Source organism: Chanodichthys erythropterus, chromosome 3 (genome assembly GCF_024489055.1).
Source record: "Chanodichthys erythropterus isolate Z2021 chromosome 3, ASM2448905v1, whole genome shotgun sequence".
Lineage (NCBI taxonomy): Eukaryota > Metazoa > Chordata > Actinopteri > Cypriniformes > Xenocyprididae > Chanodichthys > Chanodichthys erythropterus.
The window spans coordinates 27471773-27486756 of NC_090223.1; the positions used below are offsets into that span (position 1 = coordinate 27471773).

The 14984-nt window shown below is 34.4% G+C and overlaps 1 long non-coding RNA gene across 1 annotated transcript; it reads right to left on the bottom strand.

Moving 5' to 3' along the window:
• Nucleotides 1-447: 447 nt before the first annotated feature.
• Nucleotides 448-2383, bottom strand: LOC137010477 (uncharacterized). Its single transcript, XR_010893374.1, has 3 exons — nt 2294-2383; nt 1879-1991; nt 448-1290 (listed from the first exon to the last, which is right to left on the bottom strand). It is a non-coding gene; the product is annotated as an uncharacterized lncRNA (long non-coding RNA).
• Between the last annotated feature and the right edge of the window lie 12601 nt (nt 2384-14984).

The following is a 14984-nucleotide window of genomic DNA, read 5'->3' on the forward strand; positions in this document are numbered from 1 at the left end:
TTTTTTTGCTCTTCCAGGGGCCGGTACTGGCCCCTTGGGGGTGGAAGGGCATTAAAATCTACACGGGTGTGTACTCCTCATCATGGATAACAAACTTTGTTGAATCACATTTAAATATTGGAGTATTTTATCATTTCCTCATTTTCCATTCTAACATCATGCTTGTATAGGTTTTTGATGGGTATTGTGAGACCATCTGATGAAATATGGAAATATTATAACAAAATGTTGTAATACAATAATAATAATAATAATTGATTAATTGAATAGTAGTTGATTATTTCTTTGCTTTTTTTTGTATGAACACCAATAAATATAATGGATGAACCCACAACAACTTGCCATTATCCAGCTGCCAGTGTTGGCAGTAAACTAAAAACTATTTATATTTACACTTCACTATTACTGTTACACAAGGATAATGCACTATTCAGTAAAATAAGAAACTGTGCCAAAATGTCATTATCACCCCCTCTTCTTGCTCCTCACATGCCTGACATCAGTAATGTCCAGCTGTCATTTTGAATGCAGTAGTAGATGTACCAGAATGATCAACATCGATCTTCTTCAGCTCTGCTTGAAGTGTTTGTATCAGTATAACCCACTGCAGCCTCTCTTTATTCACATTCCTTCCCTTTATTTATCTGGAAACTGCCATCCTTGTCACAACATGAAAGTATATGCAACTTTTGGTGCATTGTTGTCCCAAATATCATGAATTAGATCGAAAATATTTATGTAATATATATTTATGTATTAATAAGTAAAACAATCATGGAAATTATATGTCATTTTTTTAAATTATGAAATAAACTCAGCTTAGTTAAATTGTATTTACTCTACCAAACACCACGTTCACCATAATTTATTACACAACACTTTATTGGAGGATACAGCATAAGGTTGAAATTTGCATAAAGACAAATGAGATTCAAGATAAATAAAAACGTGTCTTCAAAAATACGTTAACGTCATAATAATCCATTCACAGACTTTACTCCTATTGCACAAATGAGCGCCACAGAATCCCATCCAGTCAACTATGATCCAGAAAACAGATTTGATATTGAGTTTAAAATAAAATTCATTATCACAGCTGAACTGGGTTCTTGCTCTTCCCTGTACATGTCTCTATCATGTTCATGTTCTTCTTCTTCTAAACAGTTTGTTCAGTTGTACTCTACAGTACAACTGATGACCAGAAGATGTGATCACTGATGTGCTGTAGCTTTTTCTCAACCACAGGAAGAAGTCTTAACATCCCATTGTCAGGCGTTCTTCAGTCCTGGTCTAAAAGTAAAACAAAAAAACACAGACAATTCAAGTTAAGTAGTTTAATGGACAGCCAGGTCAGCTTATGTTCTGCATGATTTAAACAGTGGTGGGCTACTCTGGCCCTCAGTGTCCACGGTCCTGTAGATTTAGCCTCAACCTCAAACCCAACTGCCTATAACTGTCTATAAGTACACCTGAAGACTTTGGTTAAAATTTTCAGGTGTGCTCAATTATGGTTGGAGGTAAACTCTCCACCTCAAAAAGGAGACAGCAAAAGGGCTAGAGTTGCCTGTTCCTGATTTAACTTTACAAAACAGCAGTACATAATATATATATTATAATAAAAATGCAGCACAGACTGTAAGCTAAGTACTGAACAAAAACTGTTTTACCCATATTAACAGCAACCTGTTTTAAAAGATCTTTTAGAAAGGCATGCTCTCTTTTGAGCCTTGATTTCTTTCAGGACAACATACTCTTCTGTTTCTTGTTTCAAGAGCATAATTTGGTCAAAAACCAAGTGATAACCTGTACAATGTAAAATTGTTAAAATACTGCAATAAAAACTTTAAGGCAAGAATTAAGAATAGGCACAGGACTTACCGTACTCATGAAGAAGCCATGGCCATGCATAGTTTCTGCCTCTTGTGTTCCTCCGTAGCTGCACATCAGTCGTTTTTCCTCTAGGATCTTCTGTTAGTGACTTCACTTGCTATCTGTTTTAAAACACAAATACAATGTTTTAGGTCTGTGCAGTATAAGGCCTTATTTCAAGCCAAAAAAACTAGGTATTACACATAATTTAAAGAACATTTACTATTTAATTCCTATTATACTATATTATATTATATTAACTCATTATCTTCCAAAGCTTCCCTGTCTGCTTTTATCTAAAAAAAACAAACAAACAAACAAACAAAAAAAAAAACAGAAGGAACAGTTTTTAAGAACTTTTTAAGAACTTAATAGTCTTAATTCTGTACTACATATTACAGCATTGCCTCAACACAAGACATACCAATGGACTTCTGTCTTCTTTGGGCATGAGATGGTCATGTTCCTTCCTCACCCTAAACAAAGGACTTCGATGAGCTTGCTTTGATATAAGGACTGATCTTCCTTCTCTGCACAGAAAAACAAGAAAGTCTCTACTTACTCTGTGTGCAATTACTCTTGTTCTTAAAACATACAAATTGAGACAGTTATAAATAAGTTAATTTACCATACCATCCAGGAGAGCATTTGATGAGTAAATACTGATTTAAATATCTAGAAACTTTACCTGGAAAGGGCTGATCACGGCAGGTTTGCAGCGACTCACTAGTAGCTCTTGTGAGGGTCGGCTCTTAAAAGAGCTGTTGAGTTTGATGTTGTAGAGATCCTAAAAAGAAGGACTAAGTAATCTGCAAGTAATCCTGCAAGACAGAAAGGAAGGTAAATTTATTACATCACATTCAAGTTGTCAATTTACACATAACTGTAGGATTTCCTTCTGTAAAGAGTGTTGCATAATTAAATGTTAAATGCATTTATGTAATAAGTTCACTGATATGTGGGCATTTCCATGATTAAACATATGTCTTTAATAGCAAGCTATATTTATATTTAAAAGAATAAATAAAAAAATAACATGTTTCACATGCAAGCAGGACATTATCAGCAGTGTAACTGATTAGATATTGAATAGACATCAGATATTCAATTATTTTGATTATGACAAAATAATTGAATATCTGATGTCATGTGACAAGTCAAATGATAATTTCCACTCTTGCAAACAGAGGTAGTTATGAGGTGCGGAGAGACATCATGTATCATTGGAACATTTTGGGCCCAATCTGTAATCATTTTAAAGAATTCAATGGAATTAATATAAACTTTTATGTGTGGGACGTCCAACTGTCCAAGAAGGGGCACAACTGATTTACAAATAAGGTGATAAATATGTACAGGATTTGACTTTAATTTTAATTTACTGTGAGACTATTTAACAAATGCTTGATAAAATGTTTGATAAAGGGTTAAACGCAACACATACATACCATTGCAATTATTTGCCTTTGCAGCTTTCTGTCTCCATCCATTTCCGAAAGGCCCTTTTTGTCTTTTCAGCTAAAACAAGAGAAAAGAAAATATCATTATTTATAATATATAGGTTTATATATAAATATATATAGGAAAGAAGTTCTTATTGACCTTACAGTTTTTGGATTTAACATTATTAGGCATTAAAAGCATGATAAGTGTTGTGGTTACTCTGTATTTACAACAAAAATCACATTAAAACGACCAATACTGTGGTAAAAAGCATGGTAAGTGTTGTTTTTTACCGTGCTTCTACAACAAATACCATTTTGAAACTACACTTGTACTACTTTGAACCTGATATGAATATGTTATATATATTGTGCAATATATTGCACGTCACGTGACAGTGTTTAATCACCCTAGTTTAGTATTTAATATAGAAAGCAATGAAAAGCAAAACCTCAGCGGAGGTGACAGATATAATGCAGTGACTGAACATGAGGGAGCTAACGTTAATCTGATTAATATCTGCAAACAGAAAAGACATTATATCAAACATTAGAACAGCGTATTTACGACTACTTACCAACATCCAGCACACGCGAACTGATGCCAAATATCGCGATGTGTTCTGAAGGAGACTTCTTCAGCGTGAGAACGGTCAGGAGTGAGAACGGGTTGACATTCACTGAGTGAATATTATGAAAATAGAATATATATTTCTCGCTAAAAATGTAATCAAACCTTATTTTTATGCAGAAACTAACTCAAAATATTGTTCATAGCAACCAAAACGTAGCAGTTTCACATTATTCTGGCGAGATCAGATAAATCTTTGCAACAACGCGCAAGCGAGTGATTATGTACATTCACTGAATGAATATTATGAAAATAAATAATATATATTTTTTGCTTAAAATGTAATCAAACCTTATTTTGATGCAGAAAATAAAATATTGTTCATAGCAACCAAAACGTAGCAGTTTCACATTATTCTGGCGAGATCAGAAAAATCTTTGCAACAACGCGCAAGCGAGTGATTATGTACATTCACTGAGTGAATATTATGAAAATAGAATATATATTTCTCGCTAAAAATGTAATCAAACCTTATTTTTATGCAGAAACTAACTCAAAATATTGTCCATAGCAACCAAAACGTAGCAGTTTCACATTATTCTGGCGAGATCTGAAAAATCTTTGCAACAACGCGCAAGCGAGTGATTATGTACATTCACTGAGTGAATATTATGAAAATAGAATATATATTTCTCGCTAAAAATGTAATCAAAACTTATTTTTATGCAGAAACTAACTCAAAATATTGTTTTTTCACTAAAAAGTAGAGAAACGTCCGCCATGTTTTTTTGTTTTCACGGCCGGGCTCTCTAAAGTCACGTGACTTGGACGCAAAACAATAGGCAAAAAAAAATGTAACAGTCATACAATTTAAGGGCCATTATTGTAACCCCTCTACGTTTTGCACTTTGGACCAACGTAGTCAGGATACGTTTTCATATGAGACTGGGTTGCATAATATAGTTACATTTTGCAATAAGAAAAAAAATAAGTTAGTTGACATTTGCTATATAGTATATATATATATATATATATATATATATTGCTTTACATGAGTGTGTGTATGCAGAAAAAAAGTTGGGTATATTTATATATCCAACTTTATATATAGAACTGAGCGATAATACAGTTTACATTTTTTTGCAACAAAATTCTACATAACAATCATGTGATAACCATGTGATAATCATAACTTTAGTGTATCCATTATGACGTAGAGACAATATCTAGTAGGAAGTAATTGTATTAAAGGTACAAAACCCCATTTTTTGCAGTCTAAAATAATCAAGTTAATATACTTTCTATGTAGCAAGGAGTTAAATTTGTGCCTTTGAAAATGACCATACTGTATGTAACAGATCTTAATGGGGAAATTTAATTCATTAGGAAGGGTGTCCCCAGGATGCAGCAATGAGGAATTGTGGGATGTCAAAAAAGGACATTAGTCTCTTCTAATGGAAACAGAAAACCAAATCATTCCACACTCTGAGTTTAAATGAAGTGTCCATGTAATCAGATTGAAGCAGAGGTCACTTGGTCTTCCCTCTCCGAGCGTGATCGATAATTATACAGGTTACACTCCTGATGACTATGGGAGAATACAGACGGCCTTGGTTTTCAATTACAATAGCAGTTTACAGTTGAAAAACTTGGCACAGAATATTACTCAAATGAATATTTTTAACAGTAATTATTCATCCAATATTTAGTTAAATCTTGGTTCTTGAGTTTACAACTTCTGCTTTCAGTTTGCTTTAGAAAAGTTAAGCAGCGGCTAATCTGAAATTTTGTTTTTCAGTGTCTGCTTAACACAAAAAGGCCACAAATCAGTTCATTAGAAAACCCTAAAAGTCTAAAATGAATAAACACACATAGACCAAGCCCATTATTTATATTTAAATCAGTGCTTCAACAGTGGCTGACTTTTTTGTTACAGAATGTGTGTATTTGTGATGAAACGTAAAGTTTAATAAGCTGTGAATGTTCTGTAAGTGCATAAACTTGGCGGATGGGCTTTGCTTCGTGGTGTTCGTAACATATTGGAGTAAAATCTGTATACACATGCTCAAACTGTATTTTAGCGTGGCATAAGAAATGTGCGGCAGAGAATGTGAAGAAAGAAAGAGAATTGGAGTTTAGCCAAGCTTGCTACGTTTGATCGGGACGCTGAAAAGAATTTACTGCCTGGCGGATTGGGTGTCGGTTGGGAGAGTGTGTGTGAGTGTGTGTGTGTGTGTGTGTGTAAGAGAAAAAGCTCCCCTCTGACTATGCTCGGCACTGGTCCGAGAGCTCCCTAAATCTCTGCCTACAGATTTATGGTCATCCCATTCACACGAGTAACCAGAAACACAATCACTATCACAATCACCATCAGCCTACGCACGCACACACACACACACACACAGCAGCCAGCTGATGCTGAGCTCGCCTCAGCTGAATCAACTATTCAGGAGGAATTAAAAAAGCACACACAAACACACTAAATCACTCCGACTCACACAAACACACACACACACTCGCACCATGTGTGGTTGGAAGAAAGAATCAGGAACGCATGAAAGGAGGATAAGAACTGAAATGGAGCATTTCTATCCAAATTACTCCATGTTATTTATTGCCGCAATTACTCTCAGACGTCTGTGCGCCTCTTCATTTGAAACGATTGTAAAAATACATCAATAGTGGTTGAAAGACCAGAGGCAGTCTCACTGAGATCAGCTGCTGAACAGACATCGCTCACCTGGCGCAAGAGTCGTCCTCTGTATTGTTTATTTACTTTACTGTATTTTACCATGTGACATCGCATACTAGAGACTTTTATGATTTGTCATGAACACTGGCTGTGAAATGATATCAGTTTATACAAACATGTTTGTTTGTTTACTGTGGTTCTGGTCTTTGATAAGGATGCTCAGTTTTAAGTTGCTAAATGAACCAATGCAATCGGACGCATTGATGTTTAAATTCTGGTGGCTAATTATTTTCATTGTTATTGCCAATAACCGATAAATTGCCAGTAATAAAATTCTATAGTGCTTTCTTTAAATTCAGAAACAATAAAAATCTACAAACTAAATCATTTTAAATGCTGAGTGAATTTTGGCATCACAACATTATAAAGTAGAGTATGTAAAAAGGATATTTATTTTGAAATGTGCTAAAAAAAATAAATTTAATGGTTTTTAAATTCTTATGTACTCTTTTAAACATTAATTTCAAATGTTAGATCATGGAATTTTTTTTGCCTGTACCGATAAATTAAATAATGTTTAATATTTGCAGATAACCAATATGGCAGTGATTTATCATGGATACCTATTTTTATTATCTATTGTAATTATATAGTTTCTTACTGGATAAATATGCAATTGTGTTGCTATTTTAAAACTTCCCTTGCAAATGTAATATTTATTATGCTTATGCAGATGTTTAGCATTGAGCTTACAGCTGGTTAGTGAGCATTTTTGGAGCCATTTTTGTAGAAAAAGCATCTAAAATGACATCAGATTGATCCTAAATTACTGATTTTACACAGTGTAATAGGAATAATACACTATTTAATAAGTAGAAATGTGTAGACATTATGCTTTTAATAATAGCTTATATTTAAAAAAGTGTGGCCAAAGGTGACGTTGTCCGCAGGGAATGCTTTCGTTGCAAAATGACCCAGTCTGAGGTCAGAAGTCAGGCAGCTGTACTTCCTTTTGCTGGACAATGTCACACGTCTTTCGAGATCGTCTAATTGGCTCCCCACTGAGGCCTCTCTCACACACACACACAAACTCACACCTCTCCTGAACTTTGGGAAAACAGCCACTAACAGGCGGATTCAAAATGGCTGAAGGGAAAAGACAACAGCACAGCATCGAGATGCAAACTCTCCTTCCCCCTTCGCTGCTTCAATATGTGATCGTAAATTCCTCTCCCTTTCTTTTCCTTCCTCTCTGTTGTTTTACACACACACACATACACACGCACACACACACGTACACATGTATACAGATCCTTGTTGGGATATATTCAGTTTATAATTAGTTGACCTTCTTTACAAACACTTGATTTGGTATTTTTAGATTTAAAATTTAGATTTTTAAGACTTTTTTTTATGTCCATTTAGATTTTTTTTTCTTGTACAAACCTCTCCACATGGAGATTTTGGTTTCTTCAAGGGAAATTTAGATATGTTTTGTCCCAACAACACTCTTAAAAGTAAATGTTCTATATTGGCATTCATGGTTCCATGAAGTACTTTGAACATACATGGAACTTTTCTATTGCACAAATGTTCTTTTAGAGTAAAAAAAAAAAAAGGTTAGATGCTAAATGTTCTTCACACTAAGAAACATGGTGCTTTTAAGAACTCTTCACTGAACTCTTCTTCTTTGGAGAACCCAAAATGGTTCTTCTATGGCATCACTGAGAAAACCCCCTTTTGCCCTTTTGGAACCTTTTAATTCCACAAAAGGTCTTTGTAGTGGAAATGGGTTCTTCACACTAAGAAAAAAATGGTTCTTTTAAGAACCGTTTCATGTTCTTTGGGGAACCAAAAATGGTCAAACCAATTTTTGGAACCTTTTATTTTTTAAGATTGAAGATATCTAAACGTATTCATTCTTTAGACATCACATAGTTGCTAGTGTCATGTCTGATCATAAATAATCCAGAAATTAATAAGTGAAGGCATATATTTAGACCCCACTGTTCATATACTCTTCTACTGGTCACCTTGATTACGTTCCACTTTGGTCAACCAATATTTGAAGATGAAATAATAGTATAATTGGATGATGTAAAGTCATTATGAGACTCATTAATCGCTCTCGCAACATCTAATCAGGTAGACCATTGTCATAGTTCATCCTTTTCACCTTGGAACTGTAGAGCTCTCTTGTGTTTATGGGCATTTGAAGTGAAAAAGAAATAGTTTTTACAGACTGTGCAAGGGTGGTAATAGCGAATTACAGTTTCAGTGGTACTGCATGGTGGTCTTGAACTCTTCCGTCCACATAAAGGCACTGTTTATGTTTTTGAAGCTAAAGAGGTTGAACTTCATTATCATAGTGGTGTTCTAAAATGGAATATTACAACATGCCGAATAACAATAAATCCTTTCTTCGCATTTATTTTTAACTGTTTACTTCAAAATCCGTCATTTTGGATCAGGAGGCACAATGCTGTGGGGACGTATTTACACTCTGGGAACAGCAGAAGGCTGAGATCTGCAGGGGCGATGCAGTCTAATTTATACGTGTGGGGACATTTTATTCCTCTTTGGATTTTGAAAGGGCCTTTGTGGAAAGTACGGCATAGGGAAATTAGCAGTGTGTGAAAAGAGAGCTTGGTTTTCCATAGTTAAAAAAAAAAAAAAAGTTGAAATCAGCCTTAAATTACCAAGTGTGTGGAAACTCATTTGGCCAGGAATGGTTTCGGGCAGAGTCGGGCGCTGAAAGGACAACAGCGGAAAGTTTTCTCGGCAAGGCGTAATTACCAAACCAAGATACAAACATTTCATCACGCTGTGCCATTTCTTCTCCTCTGTCTGTCTGACTCACTCTCTTTCTCTCTCTCATTTACTCCAACACATGCTTTCCGTCCATTTCCAGAACACACCCAGAACCCGAAAGGAAAGTGCACAGCTTAATCTGTCTGTCTTTTTCTTGCACTTACTCCCTAGATGGTCATAAAGATGAAACGCCCAAATGTGAGCCTAGCTCTCGAAGCTTCATAATAGCATGTCATTTCGAGTCTGACACTGTTTGGCAAAGCCACTGCGCTAACCACTTTCTAACTTTGTATAACAAAGGCGATGCAAAAATGTTAGTGAACCCTTGGCTATTTTACATGTCAAATAATGTCTTTATTTTATCATTGTGATAAAAACGTGTAGAATATTAAATACTGGGGTATTGTTATGTGTATATATATATGTGATACTGTGTTTCATTCTTTCAGGAAAATTTAGGAAACAAAGCTTTTGATTTAATAATAGGCAACTCTCACATCCGAGGAATCAAAGTGAAATGGAAGTAATGTGTTTACGGATAGCAAAATTGTGACCACAAAAGTTGAAATCCACAAATAAGGGGATGTTTATTGGGGCAAATTGTATGTTCGATGAGTTAATGAGATTATTATGGGGGAAAATTGTCTATAAAACAATGAATGGGTTTACACGATTTATCTCTGGTATCCGTGATGACTTTATGTGTCTGCGTGGAAACAGTGTGAGCTTCTGCTAATGGCTTCATCACAGCTAATGCACATATGAGACTTCTTCCTTCCTCTCAAGCAGCTCGATGAAGAGCAAGGTGAAAAATACGACGCGTGAGAGAAGAAAATCAGCTTTGACGAAGTGAGATGAGAAGTTCACAGCTGGGGTGAAAGACTCATGAAAAATACTCGTAAACAGACGTGAGCGGAACCATAAAGCGCCAAGATGTCGGTGGCTGTAGCTCAGCGTAGACTATAGCACAGATGTTGACCCCCCCTCTCATCATAGGTGGGTAATTAGACCCAAATCACCACACTCTCAGGTGGAATCGCACCATTTCAAGGGGAGATGGCGGGGGGCTAACTGAATCATCTAATTTAATATGACCACAGAGCCTCTCTTTGTTTGCCTTCTTTTTGGTTTTATTTGTTGAGAGTGGTGACAAAAGGTGAGCTTATTGAAGTTATTGTCTGAAAGCAGGTGGAACTATTTTCTTTTTGGCTGAGGGGTGTGGCTGATGTCCTTTTGAAGTTTGAGTTGAACTTCATGTAAATCGAATTAGTAATGTAGTTATCAAATGTCTGAAACTGAAACTGACATTACCATACAGTTTAGAAACATAAACAAATAATTGCAGTCAAAACAACTAGCCGGAAAAACACTTGTATAAATGCAAATGTGCTACATTTTCAGTACAAAAGTAGATACTAATAAATAATACTGTGTATATATATATATATATATATATATATATATATATATATATATATATATATATATATATATATATATATATATATATATATATATATATATGTACTGTGTGTGTGTGTGTGTGTGTGTGTGTGTATATATATATGTATTCAGACACCTTGAACATTTCATTCATTAATACAGTTTCATTTAAAAAAAAATTTTAATGAATGACAAGATCTCAGAGTTAAACTGTGTCGCAGAAAATTAATCTTAATTATGTCAGATAACACTTAATAAAAACATGGTCAGGTCAAAGTGTCTGAATAATTTTTGGTTCCAAATTTTTTATCAGTTTTAGTGGTAGTCCACTGTGTGAAGAGATTTGGGGTATAATATGTCACAGTTTACTTTATTTTGCTATCCTCACTTATATAAATGAACTATAGTGTCCTGCACCCACTAGTAAAAATATCAAAAATGTCTGAATAAACTGTATATGTGTGTGTATGTACAGTATTATATATATAATATATATATATATATATATATATATATATATATATATATATATATATATATATATATATATATATATATATATATATATATATATTAGTATGTTTGTATATTACTTTTTGTGTTAACTGAAATGTTTAACTACAAAAAGCTGAAACACTTGGATATACTGTATATCGTCCTGTGAACACTCTCTTGTGCACGATACACATTCGCAAAACTGTCTGTTCTTAAGGTCTGGAATATGTGTTTACATTAGTGAGAATCCACCCTAATGGGCCATCCATACCTTAAATGTGATCTCAGTTGAAGATTGTTGCTCTCCATGGTACCATGCATCAAGCTAACCCAGTAAAATACTGTCAGTCATTGAACCAAGCTCTTATCAGCTCTAATGCCATTCAGAGAAGCCAACAGTCACATTGTGCAGTGAATGTCCACGGCTGTCTGAATATCAGCGCTCTCTAGTCTGAGCCACAAGGCTGACGGTTTCCAAAACGCTTCACAAAAGGACACAGGCTGTATATCTTTAATTCAGTTCTGCTTTCAGCTGGCTCTCGAGAGCTGCTCCCCAGAAATTAAGCCAAAAGTAATCTTGGATCTCAAAGACTCAGTCCTTTGTGGAACAGGAACATTTTTAGAAGGATTTTCAGTAACATTTGGTTTTTACAGAGGGATTGTAGTCTTTGCTCTGAGAATATTTTACTGTTATTCATGTTGCTAATACCAGTTAAGTTGGAGGAGGAAAAAGATCTATCGCTTGCCCATACCTGCCTGGAGTCGAAAGATACACTCCTGAAATTCGGCTTTCTTTTTTTTTGTCAGCATTATAAATCACAAGACTGTTTGACTTCTGCATTATTGAACTTTGTGAAAGAACAAGCACCATACACAGTGACTTACAGAGATGTTTATATATAAACATTAAAGAGAAATGTGTTTTTTAGAAAGATGGCCGGCGCCTTTGATTACCTCGTCTTCTTTAAACTTTACATAAAAGGGGGAAAAGTTTGAGTATAACACAAAGTAAATGACTGTAGACATACACATTCAATACAAATACACTGTGACTTTTTGATGAACCGATTTTAATTTTAACTTCCACTTTAAGTATCATTTGAATATTTTTCTTTATTATTTTCATATATTTGAATCATTATGTAACCACATAGCATTTAAATCCACCTATATCAGACCAAAACACAAAAATACAGGAATTACATAAAATGAAATATTTTTCTTATTCTTATGGAATAAGATAATATTTTTACAAATAAAGAAAATATGTGACACTTCCAGTCTCCTATTATTGCTAAAGGTTAAAGACAAAACTATATATATATATATATATATATATATATATATATATATATATATATATATATATATATATATATACATTAAAAAAATAAAAGCAGCCTCTCATAATTTATAATACAATGTCTAATATTAATTATGAGTTTGAGACATAATTTGGGGACACAGGCTTCACTAATCAGCAGGCCATAAACACCAAACCTTACATGAAAGAGGATCAGCAAAGATTTCCTGTGTCAAGAAACAAACGACACATTACTACTCCTGAATTATCTCTCTCACTAACAGGATTATAGATCGTCATATTGAATAAACAGACCTCACCAATCATAAAGTATAGCTGAGTCAGTCCTGCTTGCAACTGTGGTGATTTTAAGTTGTTAATGTCCTTTTCAAGGCGAGCTATAGAGGGATGACGGACCACACTTACCAAACAACAAAAGCACTTTGCTCCTTCGGTGAAACGCGACCTCGGCAAAGCGTACAAGGTGATCGATTTATTCTCTTCTTTTTTTCCACCCGCATTCAGAACGCTGGGAAGCCGCGCGCATCAGACTCGAGACACGCGGAAACTTTTTCAACAGTAGCTCGACGCTCGCGGGTGTTGTTCACTTTCCCGGTAAGGAGGGAAAAAAAAAAACCTTGACATCAAGTCCCCTCATCCGCGGTCTCTCAGCGCCCCTCTCGAGCCCCCCTCCTCGCGGAAATCACGACTTCACTTCAAGTGTCTCTGGCCTTCGGTTCCCTGTTTCTATTTTTGTTGGACGCTATCAAATCAGCAGGTTTAGGGCATTGGTCTTCTACCTCTTTTTTCTTTTCTTTTCTTTTCTTTTCTTTTCTTTTCTTTTCTTTTCTTTTCTTTTCTTTTCTTTTCAAGAGAAAAGTTATTGACAATAATTGAATTGATGTATATTGTTGCAAATAGTTACAATTGTAGGAGGTGCACGAGGTTTATTTGTTAGCAAGTCTTGATTTCCAATGATGCCGTTTTTCCTTGCTATAAGGGTCAAATATAAGAACGTTATGTCGAACATTAAAAAAAACATGGACCTTTACCTGTGTTGTAACAGTATAAAAGTTACTAAAATTCTTTTTCTTTTGCCACTTGTCCAGTTTGAACTCAGAATATCTGTCTAAAAAGTCACGATTATCGTCTAAATTTTATAGTTTTCTTGTCACATGACAACAAAATGGCTCCGCAGTTACGCTAGAATTACTTGTTGGGGAAACCTTTTTCAAATAATATTTTACAGTAGATCCCATTTTTGAGATATAATAATGATAGATTATGCCAAACAACTTTTTTTTTTTGAATAATTGTATGCCTTTTGACTTTTTTACACCCTCGTCTTTTACTTTAAGATAATGAAAATATCATTTATTTTTAATTAAAAAATAAGCAAACATAAATATTTTGTTTATCATACAATAGCCTAGCTATATGTATTTAGAGCCTATTTATTGTTATTTTGAGTAGCTTGATTGATCCAATATATCCTACACGAATTTACTTGTTTTGATAAAATACATTTAATATTAAAATGCATTTTGTGGCTTTTAACAGTTGATTGATTTTACCAAAAGATAGAGACATTTAATCAAGTCTCACTTATAAAGATATACATAAAATTGGAGGATAATTTCGGAAAATTGATTTTATTGTCTCGCGTGACTTTGAAACAACGCCAAACAAGCAATAATGGTATTTGTGTTTGCTAGGGGTTTTAAATGAACATGTACGGCAGTTAGGAGAATGACAAGTGTAAATTCTAGTCTCATTTCAACAAAAATCCCGTGCTGTAAGTGCTTTGTCTGACAATAATTGAACGTTATGCACTCTCTATCACCGTTTGGGCAATAATTAGCCAGTCTTTTAGTTTTATGAGACACACGTTTAAAGATAATTCCCACTATAAAGTAGACGGATCGGTTTTTATATCGTTTTTGCGCTTCTGTTATGCTTGATATTTCAGTCCGGATGTGTGTTAAATAGTGAGAGTAAATACTTAAAATTATATATGATAACACTAATCGAGTAGTAGCTGTGACGGATAAGCAATTCCGAAATAAAGTTTTGGCTTCACTTTAGGCCTATATCTGTCTATGCGATGTCTTAATTAAAGCTTGTAAAATGATGAAGTAATTCTGCAATTTGCAGTTCGGTGTCACTCACAGAGACTCACTAAAACATGGTGGTGATTAAAGGATTTTATTTTATTTTTTGTCACCTGAAAACACTTTGCATTTGTTTCTTTCATTTGTGCTGTTTAATTGCTATTTAATTTTCATTTGTGATGTTTAATTGCAATTTAATTTAGATTGTTTTTAGAATGATTTTTTTTTTTTTTTTTTCACAATTAAA